We start from the raw sequence: 13976 nt of genomic DNA, 5'->3' as shown, positions 1-13976 counted from the left end.
TCTCTGCCTCCCGAGTGCTGGGATTAAAGGCGGGCACCACTACCGCCCGGCTGACCTCAGCAGTTTTTAACCTCCGTCCACTAGAGTTTTGTGATCTGTAAAAGGCAGTCACATTGCCTATTCAACAGGCTGTAAGAACACATGACGTGAGACACTTCAGTGCCTTACAGACTTCAGAGCTGCAGAGTTTTGAAACTTTGTTTTTATGTTTCTTTAGCTTTTCAATCTAGAAAATACACGGACCAGTCATGGTGGCCCCATTATGTTTTAAATCCACTGCTATATCACAGTGGGTGTAGTGTGGACAGTAGCAATAAAAAGAGGAAGACGGGTGACTTGAATCCTGTGTGCTGGATGTTTCTAGGCTTGTGATAACTAGGAGATATTCAAATCATACAAGGAATGCACCCAGGTCTTGGCAATCTATGTGAGACTTACTGCCCAAGTAGATGTCCACCCAAGTTCATTTAAAATAAACAGCCACACAGGCTGGGCCTGTGCCTCTGTGGTAGAGTGTGAGGCCTTGGTGTCTATTCGCAGCATCTTTTATTCTGTTTGCCATGTGGAGATCTTCCCCAGAGCCGTGTGCACTACAGGTATAGGTCTACCATTGAGCAGCAAGCCCCAGCCCTCTCTGGAGATTTTACTCACTTCCGTAAACTTGACTGCTCAAAGCAGCTCTTAAGATAAAAACTTAGCACGGCTTTGTCTTAAGAGACAAGATGAATTCCAGTCTGAAAATAATAGAACAGACGCCACTTTCCAACTCTATTTCAGTAGAACCTTTAGGCTGAATTCCACTTGTGAAAGAGAGAGAGAGAGAGAGAGAGAGAGAGAGAGAGAGAGAGAGAGAGAGAGAGAGAAAGGAAGGAAGGGATGTGTGTGGAGTCAGGAAGGGTGGAGAGAGGAAGCGGGAGGGTGACTCAGGCATCCTTTGAGAGCAGGATTAGGCCTCCACCCCCACAGCCTGATGCTGTCAACTCCCACGCTGGAAAGTAAAGCAGATCTTGACACGAAAGCAGTTTACAGTGGCCCAACCAAGCAAAGGAGCTGGGTTTACTGTTAGCATCCAGCTCGCAGCTTGAATGTGAGAACATGCCTGGTTATCAGGACTCTGTTCCCAAGGGCTAAGATAAGCCATCAGCTTAAGTGGTGAGCAGCGGTGGCATATGCTCCATGTGGAGTACTAGTCTGTCTTAAAGGGGAACAGGATCCCCGTCATTTGCAGCCAAGTGAACAGCGCTGGGAGACACGATGCTAAGTAAAATAAGCCAGACATAGAAAGCCAAGGACCACGTGTTGTTATACGTGGGTGCTAAGAAGTTGATTGGGATGTCGAGCAGTGTTTGCTGGAGTTTGGGAAGAGTGGAGGTAGAGTGGATAAAAGCAAGCTGGACTGATGAATGCACTCGATGTTCGCACAATGGAATATCACACCACACCTCATTAATAAGCCCTCTTTATAAATGTATTTAAAATAAAGGAAAAAATGGAAAACAACGTACGTGCAAGAATAGTAAGTGCTGAAAGGCCTTCGAAATGCAGCTACTGGGGAGGTGTAGCTCAGTAGTAGCTCACGCTAGGCTGTGTGAGGCCAGTGCTCAGTCCCTAGGTTAAGGGTGGGGACAAGAACACCTGCTGCCTCATCTTTATTACTCTGTCCTACGGAAGCAATTAAGGCAGCAATTAGGGAGATATTCAAGCTATGTTCATCACACAGAAAGAATAAAGCAACCTGAATCCACCAGTAAGAGTTCAACCAACACATCCTTATGATGATACGCTCTTTATATTTAAAATAAGATTCCAAATATTTGTGTGGGGATAAGATGTCTCAGATGTCTGAAAGACAAACATAGGTACCAATGTGTGTACTCACATGGTTTAATTCTGATAAAGCAAATAAATGTGTGAAGATATACGTGTGGACTTCCTAAAGCTCCTAAAGAATTAGACATGGCGCTGTGTGTCTATAACCCAGCATTCAGGAGGGAGAAGCAGGAGAGCCCTGAAATCACAATCTGGGCTGTATACATAGTGATTGTGGCTAGTGAGACCCAGGATTGCGAGGCCCTGTCTCAAAAACAAAAAGAGACAAATCAAAAACTCCTAAAAGCCCTGGAAGGGCTACAAGTTCAAGATGATGGACTGAGTTCATGCTTGTAATCTCCTCATTTTCCAGTCCCTCTGAAATGCTCTAAACCGCCCCCCCACACACACACAGCCACCAAGAGCACAGTTGGTAAAGTTCACAAGGGGAATCCCCTCGCTTCCCCCAGCTCTGGCTCTGGGTCTTGCCTGTGTCTCTGAAGAAGAGAGGATACTAGGGACTGAGACGGGAGAATTTTTTTCCTGCTTTTTGTAATGTGAGTCTCTCCTTCCTGGTACTCGTTACACTCCAAGACCCGAGGTGAATGTCTGAAATGTCGGCCAGACCAGACACTAATACATTCTGTGTTATTTCTACAAATGTACACATTGAATGCTTTTCTATCTTGTGGGCTTTCTATCTTGAATGTTTTTCTATCTAGTGAATTCACACTAGAATTCACCTAAACGTGAGAAGGGTAGAAGGCAAATGAAAAATATTTTTTTTAAAAAGAGGAGGGGGAGTAGAGCAAAGAGAGAAGGAGGGAGCAGGTGAGAGCATTTGTTTAATGTCACTTCTGTCTTTCATCCACTCATACTGAAGATGGAACCTATAGCCTCACACACACCAGTCAAGCGCTGCGCCCAGATACATCTATAACTCTTTAAAAAAAAAAAGAAAAGAAAAGAAAATGTTTTCCACTAGGCCTGGCTCAGAGGGGATATTTAAACAGTGTAGTGATTTCTGCCTTGCAATGAACCCAGACTAAATCTGAAAGAGATATTGCAAACTCGATCCGTTCTGGTCCCGTGGGCTTTTTCTACACTGAGCGTGTGTCACGCTGAGTGAGTCTGTGCTAACCAAACCTTTTCCTTTTGTTTGTTAAAACTTAAGTGACATGGTGTATACCCTATTAGTTGTGCAAAGACAATGCAATGTTCTCTCCCAACACTGAATGGTTCAAGTTGTTTTCCAGAGTCTTTCTTCTGAAAACATTAACTACATTTCAATTGTGATGTGTGGAGGGGGTTGGGGGGCACATGAATGGAGGTCAGAGGACAACTTGAGGACCTGGTTCTCTCCTCCCATCATGCGGGTCCCAGTCTTGATAACCGGTGTCTTTACCCACTGATGTAGCAGGCTTTTGCTCTTAGGCCACCAACCAACTCCCAAATCATGATTTCTTATTAGCTACGAATGCCCAGCCTAGCTTAGGCTTGTTTCTGGCTAGCTCTTTTAACTTAACCTGTTTCTCTTCGTCCATGTTTTGCCTTGGGGCTCATTATCTTTCTTTCTATATGTCCTACTCTGTGTCTGCTTCTTCCAGGGTCTGGCTTCTGACCTCAGGCATCTTCCTCTCTCCCTCATTCTCTCCCCTCTCTTCTTCTGCCCTCCCCCCACCTGGATTTCTTCTCCTATTTATTCTCTCTGGCTGCCAGCCCCGCCTAACCCTCCTCTGCCTAGCTATTGGCTGTTCAGCTCTTATCAGACCAATCAGGTGCCTTAGGCAGGCAAGATGAAACAGCAACACATCTTTTCATAATTAAACAAATGCAGCAAAACCAAGTGTAACACATCTTTACATCATTAACAAAGGCAGCAGATATAAATATAACACACTTTTACACAGTTAAAGCAATAGTCTGCAGCATAAACAAATGCAATATATCTTTGCCTAGTTAAAATAATATTCCTCAACATGCTGAGACCCCTGGCCACCAGGGAAACTTTCATTCTCTTCAGAATTTAGAAATTAACTTCTAAGAAAATGAGAAGTTAGGGCCCAAATTAATAATCCTTAATGATAATGATTCTCTCTCTCTCATCAGATTTTCTATTTTGATAACAAGAAGTGTTCATTTAGTAACAGGAAAACCATATGCACGTTGGATAGCCCTTATCCAAAAGCTTACAACCAGAAGGAGACCAGATTTTAGAAGGTTCCAGATTTGGGGGTATTTGCATACACTTTACTTGTTAAACATTCCTAACTCAAAACTCTGAAATATAGATTTTGGAGCATTTCAGATTTTCAGATAAGGCATGCTCAAACTGCATTGCAAGAGAAAGAAAAGGAGGAGGAAGGGAGAGAATACACATGAAATTGTTAAATATTAATGAAAAAGAGAGATAAAAGGAGAAGATAAGGCAAGGGTAGCTACCACTCGTCCTCTACCTGTGCCTGCTGATGGCCACAGTTGACTCATTTTCAAAGACAACAAGATTGCCTAGTGACTAGATTCTCATGACCAGCTCTTTTCCCACCTCTGCCCCATGGAGCTCTGTTTAGTGAGAATCCTGTCATCACATTTTATACTCTTCCTACCAGATACAAACTTCAGCCACAATCTGGGGCAAACAGTGTTTGTTACCAGCCTGTTAATGGTTTTATTTTCCTTATGAACACAGAGTAATGTGCCTTATGAACTTATGTGAAGCTCAAATTTACTTCCATGTTATGATTTTTCTTTTCAGGATTTGAAACACACTTAAGAAGTGAAATTTGAGCTGGGTGGTGGTGGCACATGCCTTTAATCCCAGTACTCGGGAGGCAGAGGCAGGCAGAGCTCTGTGAGTTCGAGGCCAGCCTGGTCTACAGAGTGAGATTCAGGAAAGGTGCCAAAGCTACACAGAGAAACCCTGTCTTGAAAAGCCAAAAAAAAGAAAGAAAGAAAGAAAAAAGAAAAAGAAAGAAAGAAAGCCAGTGGTGGTAGCGCATGCCTCTAAGCCCAGCACTGGGGAAGGCAAAGGCAGGCATATCTCTGAGTTCGAGGCCAGCCTGGTCTACAGAGCAAGTTCCAGGACAGCCAGGGCTACACAAAGAAACCCTGTCTCAAAAAAACCCAAAACAAATAAAAAAGCAGCAGTAATGTTAAACAGGCTGCTGCTGCATTGTGTAAGCTCAGGTCAGGTAGAAACCCCAGCTAATATAGACGAGAAATACTCACGTGCCAGTAATTAGTAATCTGTGCTTCTGTCTGAACAATTGAGCAATTGTGGCTGGGCTATCCCCAAAGAATGTCTTTGAAAGTCTACATCACAACCAGGTGTTTATCTTTGATGTGTATGGAGCAACCAAATCCTTTGGATCTGTTTGAAGATAAGGAGTAAGAAGCCACTGAGCCAGGCTGAGCCCTTTGGAAAACTATCCAACCTGGCAGTCTAACTAGCCTGTGGACTACTGGTTCCAACCACCAGAAGGATGAGACCGTATGGTGCTCACAGAAGAAAAAGACTTGGGCAGATGCAGTTATAGGCAAAGGAACCCTGTTTTAATATCTTTAATCTCACACTTTGAAACCTTCTTTTTTTATTTTATGTGTACAGGTGTTTTATGTGCATGTGAGCCTGGTGTCTGTGAAAGCCATAAAAAAGGCATTGGAGCCGGGCGGTGGTGGCGCACGCCTTTAATCCCAGCACTCGGGAGGCAGAGCCAGGCGGATCTCTGTGAGTTCGAGGCCAGCCTGGGCTACCAAGTGAGTCCCAGGAAAGGCGCAAAACTACACAGAGAAACCCTGTCTTGAAAAACCAAAAAAAAAAAAAAAAAAAACCAAAAAAAAAAAAAAAAAAAAGGCATTGGATCCCCTGAAACTGGAGTTACAGGCAATTGTGAGCCACCATGTGGGTGCTGGGACTTAAACTCTGACCTGCAAGAGCAGCCGGTGCCCTAAACCACTGAATGATCTCTCCAGCCCCATAATCTCATAGGCTTTTAATGTTATAGGTTTGCAGTGGAAATAATTCTATTTATTCTTCAAATTAAATGACAGTGACAGGGTCCTAACATGCAAGGACAAGCTTTAAACCAATGTTTCTCAACATGTGGGTCATGACCCCCATGGGAGTCAAACTACCCCTTCACAGGAGTCGTATTTCAGATATCCTGCATATCAGATACTTAGGTGACAATTCATAACAGTAGCAAAATTATAGTTATGAAGTAGCAACAAAATAATTTCATTCGGGCGGTGGTGGCGCACACCTTTAATCCCAGCACTCGGGAGGCAGAGCCAGGCGGATCTCTGTGAGTTCGAGGCCAGCCTGGGCTACCAAGTGAGTTCCAGGAGAGGCGCAAAGCTACACAGAGAAACCCTGTCTCGAAAAACCAAAAAATAATAATAATAATAATTTCATGGTTGGGGTCACCACAACGTGAAGAACTGGATTAAAGGGTGGCAGCCTCAGGAAGGATGAGAACCACTGCTGTAACCTATTTATTAACAAGAGGATAGGGCCTGGGATGTCACCCAGTGGCAGAGTGACTGCCGAGCTGTATGCAAGGTTCTGGGTTCAATCCCCAGTAAAACACACACAGACACACACACACACACACACACACACACACACACACACACACACACACACACACACTGGATGAAACATCTATCTTTATCTATTGGTCCTTTCCAGTGTGCAAGGTGCAAACAGTTCCCAGTGGGAAGCCTAGAAACATCTTCATGTTTCCCTTTAGCATTTTGTAAATTGTTTACTTATTTTGGCAACAAGAATGTCATTTTTCTTGCATGGAATCCATCTCTAAGAAAATACCCACTTGGAAGCCGTCAACAACCATGAGCTTGCCCAGTTGGAATGAGCCCATTGGCAGACTTGGCATGGATCAGCCTTAATCCTTTCTCAGGCACTGAAGCAATGTGTACAAGCGAGTACCTGTCAGGAGTTGTCAGGTGAGTCCCATTCTTCTCAGCTGTCCACAGAAGGCCACAGCCACATCCTGTGACATCTGCAGTAGAAGTGATGACGGTGCCTCATAGCAAGTCCCAGTGAGCCAGTTTCAAAAGATCTCAAACAGCGCAAGTCCAGATCTGAATCCTGAAAATTCTAAGATCAAATCTCTCTCAGATGCACCGCTACACCAGTTCTGCGAGGGTCTCTCTGCCATCACCTCTGTGATCTCAGCCTTGCAGCTAATCCTCTACATATCTTCCTTTCCACATATCACACTCACCCCCAAATTCAACTTCCCGAGGACATTCTGTCCTTTGTATCACTGTACCCCAAACTCTCAGGGACTCTAAAACATAGCTTGGACTGCGCTAAGCAATCTCACTGCCATCCTCTCCACTGCTCCCGCGCCCCACTCCCACCAAACCTGCAGGGTTGAGACTCTCCTACATCTGTACGCCAGGCCGGCCAGCCCCGTCTCCCATCGGATCACCGCTCCCTTGAGGTAGGCCAAAGTGAGCACTCACGCTTTGTGCCACCGCTTTGGCCTTGTGTTGAATACGGTCATGTGTTGACATGTCCCTTGGAGTCTACAGTATTTGCTAATAAAGAGAGAATGGGGGCATGTTTTCTGCTCCCCCTGACTTTTCATGCCTCCTTCTGTCTCTGCTTCTGACAAGAGAGCTCACGGGGAGTGATTAAATTGATCTGAGAAGGATGGGCTCTCAGGTCATGGAGTCTGACCTCTGAGGGGAGGAATATGCAATACTAATCCACCAGCCTCGTGATATGTAGTCATAAGGGTTAAACACTGGAGTTCGGAACAGCTAGGAAAATACCGGCCTTCTTATGAGATCGAGCTCGTACGAGGTCACGGCTGTGGAAGCGTTTTGCCAGGGGTAACCTATTCGAAACAAATCATGTTATATCTCTGAGGTGACTTGTTTTCAAAGGGAAGCAGGTCAAGACCTTGAGTGAACAGAGGTCAGTAATCCCCCTCTCCTCTCACTGCCACCCTCCTCACTCCTTCACCCCCAACCCCCTCACCTCCCCAACCCCCTCACCCCCTAACCCTCCCCCGACTCCTCCACCACGTTCCTCAGCTCAGATGGCCTCACCTCCTTATACACCAGTAGAAACCTCTCAACTAGCTCCTGGGCTCATCATCAGGGCAGAGAAATTGCCAAAGAAGGGTGAGTGGATGCTAATCCTTCTGGAACGTATTCACATTTCAATTCCATTATGTAAAATAATTTCGTTTGGTTGGAGAGAAAAGAAAAACTGAACGTTTACTTTAGGTTTTATTTTTTCATATTTTAAATGAATATGTACTCTGGTCAGCAAAAAAAATGTATTCTTGTTTTCACCAAAAAAAATGGGTTGAACTATCCGTTGGTGCATAATGTCCTTATTAATTCATAAAAGCACAAGCCAGAAACAACCTCGGTTTGTTTCTAATCACACGAAGGAACACTGTGCAGCGAGGATGATAAAGAAGCTAAACTCCACCAAGCCGGGATGAGGCTCACACGTGATGAGCCAGGCAAGCCCGATGCAGATGAGAACGCGCTGCATGACTCCATTTACGTGAAGTTCACAATCTGATGGCACAAATTGATGACATTTAGAGTCACGGTGCCGCTTATCCACGGGAAGGTGGGACTGGTGAGTGAGGGCGGGCACAGAAGAGCTGCAGGATAGTAAGTAGTGTTCTACTCTTCATCTGGGAACCAGTGACTTGAGGGTGTTGATTTCATGAAAATTAGTTGAGTTTTAAACTTATACTCTCTGCATGTATGTTATGCTTTAAAAGTTTACCAAAATTTGAGGCTGGTGCCAGGCAGAGGGCAGAGCCAGGCGGATCTCTGTGAGTTTGAGGCCAGCCTAGACTACAGAGTGAGTTCCAGGACAGGCCCAAAGCTACACAGAGAAACCCTGTCTCGGGAAAAAAAAAAAAAAAAAACGAGGCTGGAGACAAAAAAACAAGGCTCAGGTTTAGAACACTTGCTTGTAGATGAATTGCTAAACGGTCTTATTAAATAAAAACCTACAGCCAGAAATTGGGGTTAAAGCCTGAGAGAGATCAGAGAAATAAGAAAAGCCACAAGCTAACCTCACCTCACCGACACCTCAGTCTCCAAAGAGAGCTACTTTCTATATATCCACACCTATGTTTCTTTCTGTTCTGTTCTCTCATTGGCTCTCTCAGCCCAGCTATATCACTTCCTCTTCCTGCCCAGCTCTGTCACTTCCTGTCTGTCTGTACAGACCTCCAGATCTCTATGGTTAATGCTGGGATTAAAGGTGTGTGTCACCACACTTGGCTCTATGTCCCAGTGTGGCCTTGAACACACAGAGATCCAGACAGATCCCTGCCTCCCAAGTGATAGAATTAAAGGAATGTGCTTCCATTGCCTAACTTCCAGGCTTACTACAGTGGCTGGCTTTTCCCTCTGATCCTCAGATAAATTTTATTGGGGAACACAGTATATTGGGGGACATAATACATCACCACACTTGCTACTCTTCTAGAGGACCTGGGTTGGTTTCCCAGCACCCACCCGGTGGCTTACACCCTTCATAACTCCTACAATAGAGAGACTTAAAAAGAGGAAGAGGAGGAGAGAGAAAGGAAACAGAAGATGATACACTCTTAAGATGGCTACAGCACCCATTCCTCTTGTACCCGCTGTTGCAGGTGTCTACACCACCTGTCTACACCAATTGCCTGTCTGTATACCGGTCCAGGGAATCTGGAGCTCTTTTCTGGTTTCCTTGATATATAGACATGCATGCAAGAAAACATTTATATACACAAAATCAAAATAAATAAATCTTTAGAAGTTGACTTCAAGTAGCAAAGCATGTTTTATAGAAAATGACAGCTACTTCCTAGAGTGTAGGAGATACAGAGTGGTAAAGAATTGTCTTCAAAGTGAGGCCACATTATGACCACATGTAAACATAACATGAATCGGGACACGAATGTGCCTCAGTGCTGCAGGGCTTGCCTAGTATGCATGAAGAATTGCTAAACAAATACTCACAAAGATAGTATTTCAAATGCTAATGAGAGAACCAGGAAGATGTTGAAGTCAGTTCATATGGGATTTGATTTATGGGCAATGATACAGATCTAGATCTGGCTCTAGAATGTGTGTGTGCCCGTGTACAGAAGTGTGCATAGACGCCAGGGGTCTACATTCCTCTAATGCTCTCCCCAACCTTTTTTTTCACACCTACTTTTTGAAACAGGATCTATCATTAAAGCTGGAGTGCATTGATTGGCTAGGTGAGCCGGCAAGTGAACTTCAGTGATCTACCTGTCTATCTACACACACACACCACACACACTCACTAACACACACACATACACATACCACACACACACTCACACATACCACACACACACACACACACACACACACCCCTCACACACACACACCGCATACACACATACACTCACACTCACACACACACACACACACATTTTCTTTAAGTTTCCTGTTTTCATATTGAACCCATTCATTTTTCTTTGTTCCAGAAAGTCTGTTCTGGTTTCTGGTTAGGTTCTAAACTTTCTCAGAAGGGAAAGTACTAGATCAGAAGACATGATCGTTTTAAGATCTCTGGTAGATTATGCCAAAGATTATAGAAAGACCTTGGAGCACGTGGCTGGGTTGGAGGGCGAAAGGAAGGAAAGATCTTCCTAGGCTGCTTGAATATTGGAATTAGTTTCAAATAAGATTTCCAGGCTTAGAGGTAATGTTTACTGTCTCCCAACGACCTGATCCCCATCCCTCACTCACCCACGGCATCCCCCCACTCACCCACCCCATCCCCCCACTCACTCACCCCCATCCCCCCACTCACCCACCCCATCCCCCCACTCACTCACCCCCATCCCCCCACTCACCCACCCCATCCCCCCACTCACTCACCCCCATCCCCCCACTCACCCACCCCATCCCCTCACTTACCTACCCCCATCCCCTCACTCACCCACCTCATCCCCCCACTCACCCACCCCATCCCCCCACTCACCCACCCCCATCCCCCACTCACCCACCCCCATCCCCCACTCACCCACCCCATCCCCCACTCACCCACCCCATCCCCCACTCACCCACCCCATCCCCCACTCACCCACCCCATCCCCCACTCACCACCCACCCCATCCCCCACTCACCACCCACCCCATCCCCCACTCACCCACCCCATCCCCCACTCACCCACCCCATCCCCCACTCACCCACCCCATCCCCCACTCACCACCCACCCCATCCCCCACTCACCACCCACCCCATCCCCTACCTTCACCCCTCCTCTTTCTTTGCCTTTGGACTTTGTGCAGAACCAGTCCTTGCCTGAGGAAAAAGTGTGGTTTGGCACAGCAAACCACAAAAATTTCAAGTTCAAACCAAATCCCAGGCTACCACAGGTTCTCGCTGCAGATGGCTTCAATAAGGATTAGGGGACAAATTCCTGAAGGGATTTTTCCAAAACCAGATTTCACTCCCACCTCCTCCATAGCAAGTCATGTGTTAACACGAATTTTCTGATTAGTTTTGTCAGTCTTGGTTTAAAATCTTCATTAGCCACGTGCATCTCACCAAGGTAGTTGACATCTCACCATGGTTTTATCGGTTGACTAAGTGTGAGGCACTCTGGTGAGGACACCTGGGGCAGGCAAAGCGGTCTTGCTCCTGGCCTGTGCAGTCAAAAGGCATGTTTTTCATATAAAACACCCATGTACGTCCAATGAGCAGTGTCTATCTCAGTGCTGGGCTGTTTCTTACTTTGTTGTATGGGTTGACAGTTCTCAGGGGACAGGTCCGAAGAGTCTTGCCTCTCCTTCTCTAACACCCACGGAAGTGCTGAACACTTAGCACACACCTGGCTGAGCCCAACCCAGTTATAAATGTCAGAGTCTCTTATTCGCACTGACCAAGCTTTCCTGCTGGTGCCTCGGGTACTCCTAGATCTCTATGGGAGTAAGTGACAAAAGATTCTAAAACAGGAAGTAACTTATTTACTGATCTAATCATTTTACATTACATATCATCACCTTCAGTAGGACCGTCAATTTAAAAATTACGTTTTATGGTGGTACAGCCCCAAACTGTAAGTATTTGTGGTATTCATTCAATGGATACTTCTTAGGTTCCTTCTACACAACAGCTCTTCAGCCAGCCACTGCTGACATAGTGAGCGTGTAGATACTCTTATCTTGCTTGTGTTTCTAGGAATAGGGCACACATTTCCATTTTTTTTTTTTTTATTAAACCTTGTCTTAAAAAATATTGTCTAGCCAGGCAGTGGTGGTACACTCAGGAGGCAGAAGTGGGAGGATCTTTGTGAGTTCGAGGCCAGCCTGGTCCACAGAGAGTTACAGGACAGTCGAAGCTACACAAAGAAACCCTGTCTTGAAAAACATTATCATCATCATAAGAATAAGAATGTCTAGATGAATATGGTAGCTCACATCTATAATCCCAGCACTTAAGAGTTCAAGCCTAGGCTATACAGTGAGTCCTCAACCAGACTGAACTATAAAGTAAGGCTCTCTCAAAGAGGGGAAAACAACTTTGAAAAATAAAAATAGTACTGTCTAGCCAGTAGTGGTGATAAACACCTACAATCAAGAATTTGAAGACAAGCTGCTATATACTGTGAGAGCATGTCTCAAAATAACAAACCAAATAAATGAATAAAATTTTAAAAAATCTAAATCTTGGATTGTGACTCAAAAGCAATTTAGCAATTTTGTCACTGTGTGTTTACCAGCCCAACCTAAAATCTCATTTTGAAAGGGGAAGAGGAAGGAATCAAAAAGCCAAGAGAAAAGTCTGGGGTTTTGGAGGGTCTCTCAGCAGGACTAAATCCACGCTGGCTTTTAGTTACCACTGTTTACCACTTCTCAATGAAAGGATCGTTCATGTTTGGGGGAGATAAGGGAAGTGTGGACCACAGCCGGATCCCTTCCAGGGTTTCAAGGCTGCAATACTCCATCTGGAGATAATCAAAGGTCTGGTTCTCCAGGTTTGCTTGGAGACAGCTGTCCCCTAAGCAACCTGAGGTTACAATTTCGGAGTGTTTGCCTGCTGCAGTGGGCTGGCTGGAGCCTGAGCACAAAGAGCAGGCATCTGCTCCCAGAACCTCTCGGAGTTCTTGGAGAAGGAAGTGGCCGGGCCACCCCTCCTGACAGCTCTGTGTTCTGTACAGGCCGAGGGCAGAAAGTGGAGTGGAGAAAGGGGGGGAAATGGAGAGAATGGTGAGAAAATGGGCCCAAAATATAGTCCATACTGCCATGTAATAGTCACTAATTTCCTGGGTGGTTGGTGGGAGGAAGGGAACTTGGACACCTCCTGTGCTTCCTTTCAGAACTTTAGGGACTCGGGAGAGGGGTGGAGATGGAACAAGCTGCAAGGCCTTCCAATCTAGGAAGCCACAATTGTGTCTCAGGCAGTTGAAGCTACAAGTGTTGAGTAAATTACATAAGCTCTCCATGTCCCCGCCTCCTAACCTTCAAAACAGGGCTAATACTATGCCTCATGAAGTCCTCCAGAGAATTAAACAAGAAAACATGCCTAATCCTAGGGTTGCAGAAACAGCAGGATCTTGTAAGTTCAAAGACAGCTTGGTCTACATACCAAGTTCCAGGCCAGAGCTTCATAGCCAGACCGTCTCAAAAAGAAAATAAATCACAGGAAAATGTTTAAAGACTTTAATAAAAGAGGGCTGGTGTGTAACTCACTGCTAGAGTACTTGTCTAGCACACGCCAAGCCCCAGGTTTAATATCCGGAAGCCAAAATCCAAACAAAAAGAAATGAACAAAAAAAAATCCCCTAACTAAGGGATAGCTATTGCTATTAGCACAAGCAACTTTAGCACACACAGGAGAGGCTTTCATAGGAGAGGTTTGGAGAGCTCAAAGAACTCAGAGGCAGAGGGGTAACTTGGTAGCTTGGACTTAGGAGACTGGGCGGAGCAGTCAGTGGTAGCTCCGTGAAAGTGCCCTTGGCGCTGAGCTCTCAAGGGTAAGCAGAACTGAAGGTACAGAGCTGGAGAGACGAGGGGCTAAAGGTGGTGAGAGGTGTGGAGTGTTTGCGGCAGAGGTGGTTGAATTTAACTGCTGTGATGGTCACATGAGGGGAAATGATAAAAAAAAAAAAATTAACTGTGAAGATCGGCGTGGGGAGG

Source organism: Peromyscus californicus, unplaced genomic scaffold, assembly GCF_007827085.1.
Source record: "Peromyscus californicus insignis strain IS unplaced genomic scaffold, ASM782708v3 Scaffold_7__1_contigs__length_154581171, whole genome shotgun sequence".
NCBI lineage: Eukaryota > Metazoa > Chordata > Mammalia > Rodentia > Cricetidae > Peromyscus > Peromyscus californicus.
Note: the sequence above shows the minus strand (reverse complement) of the source record.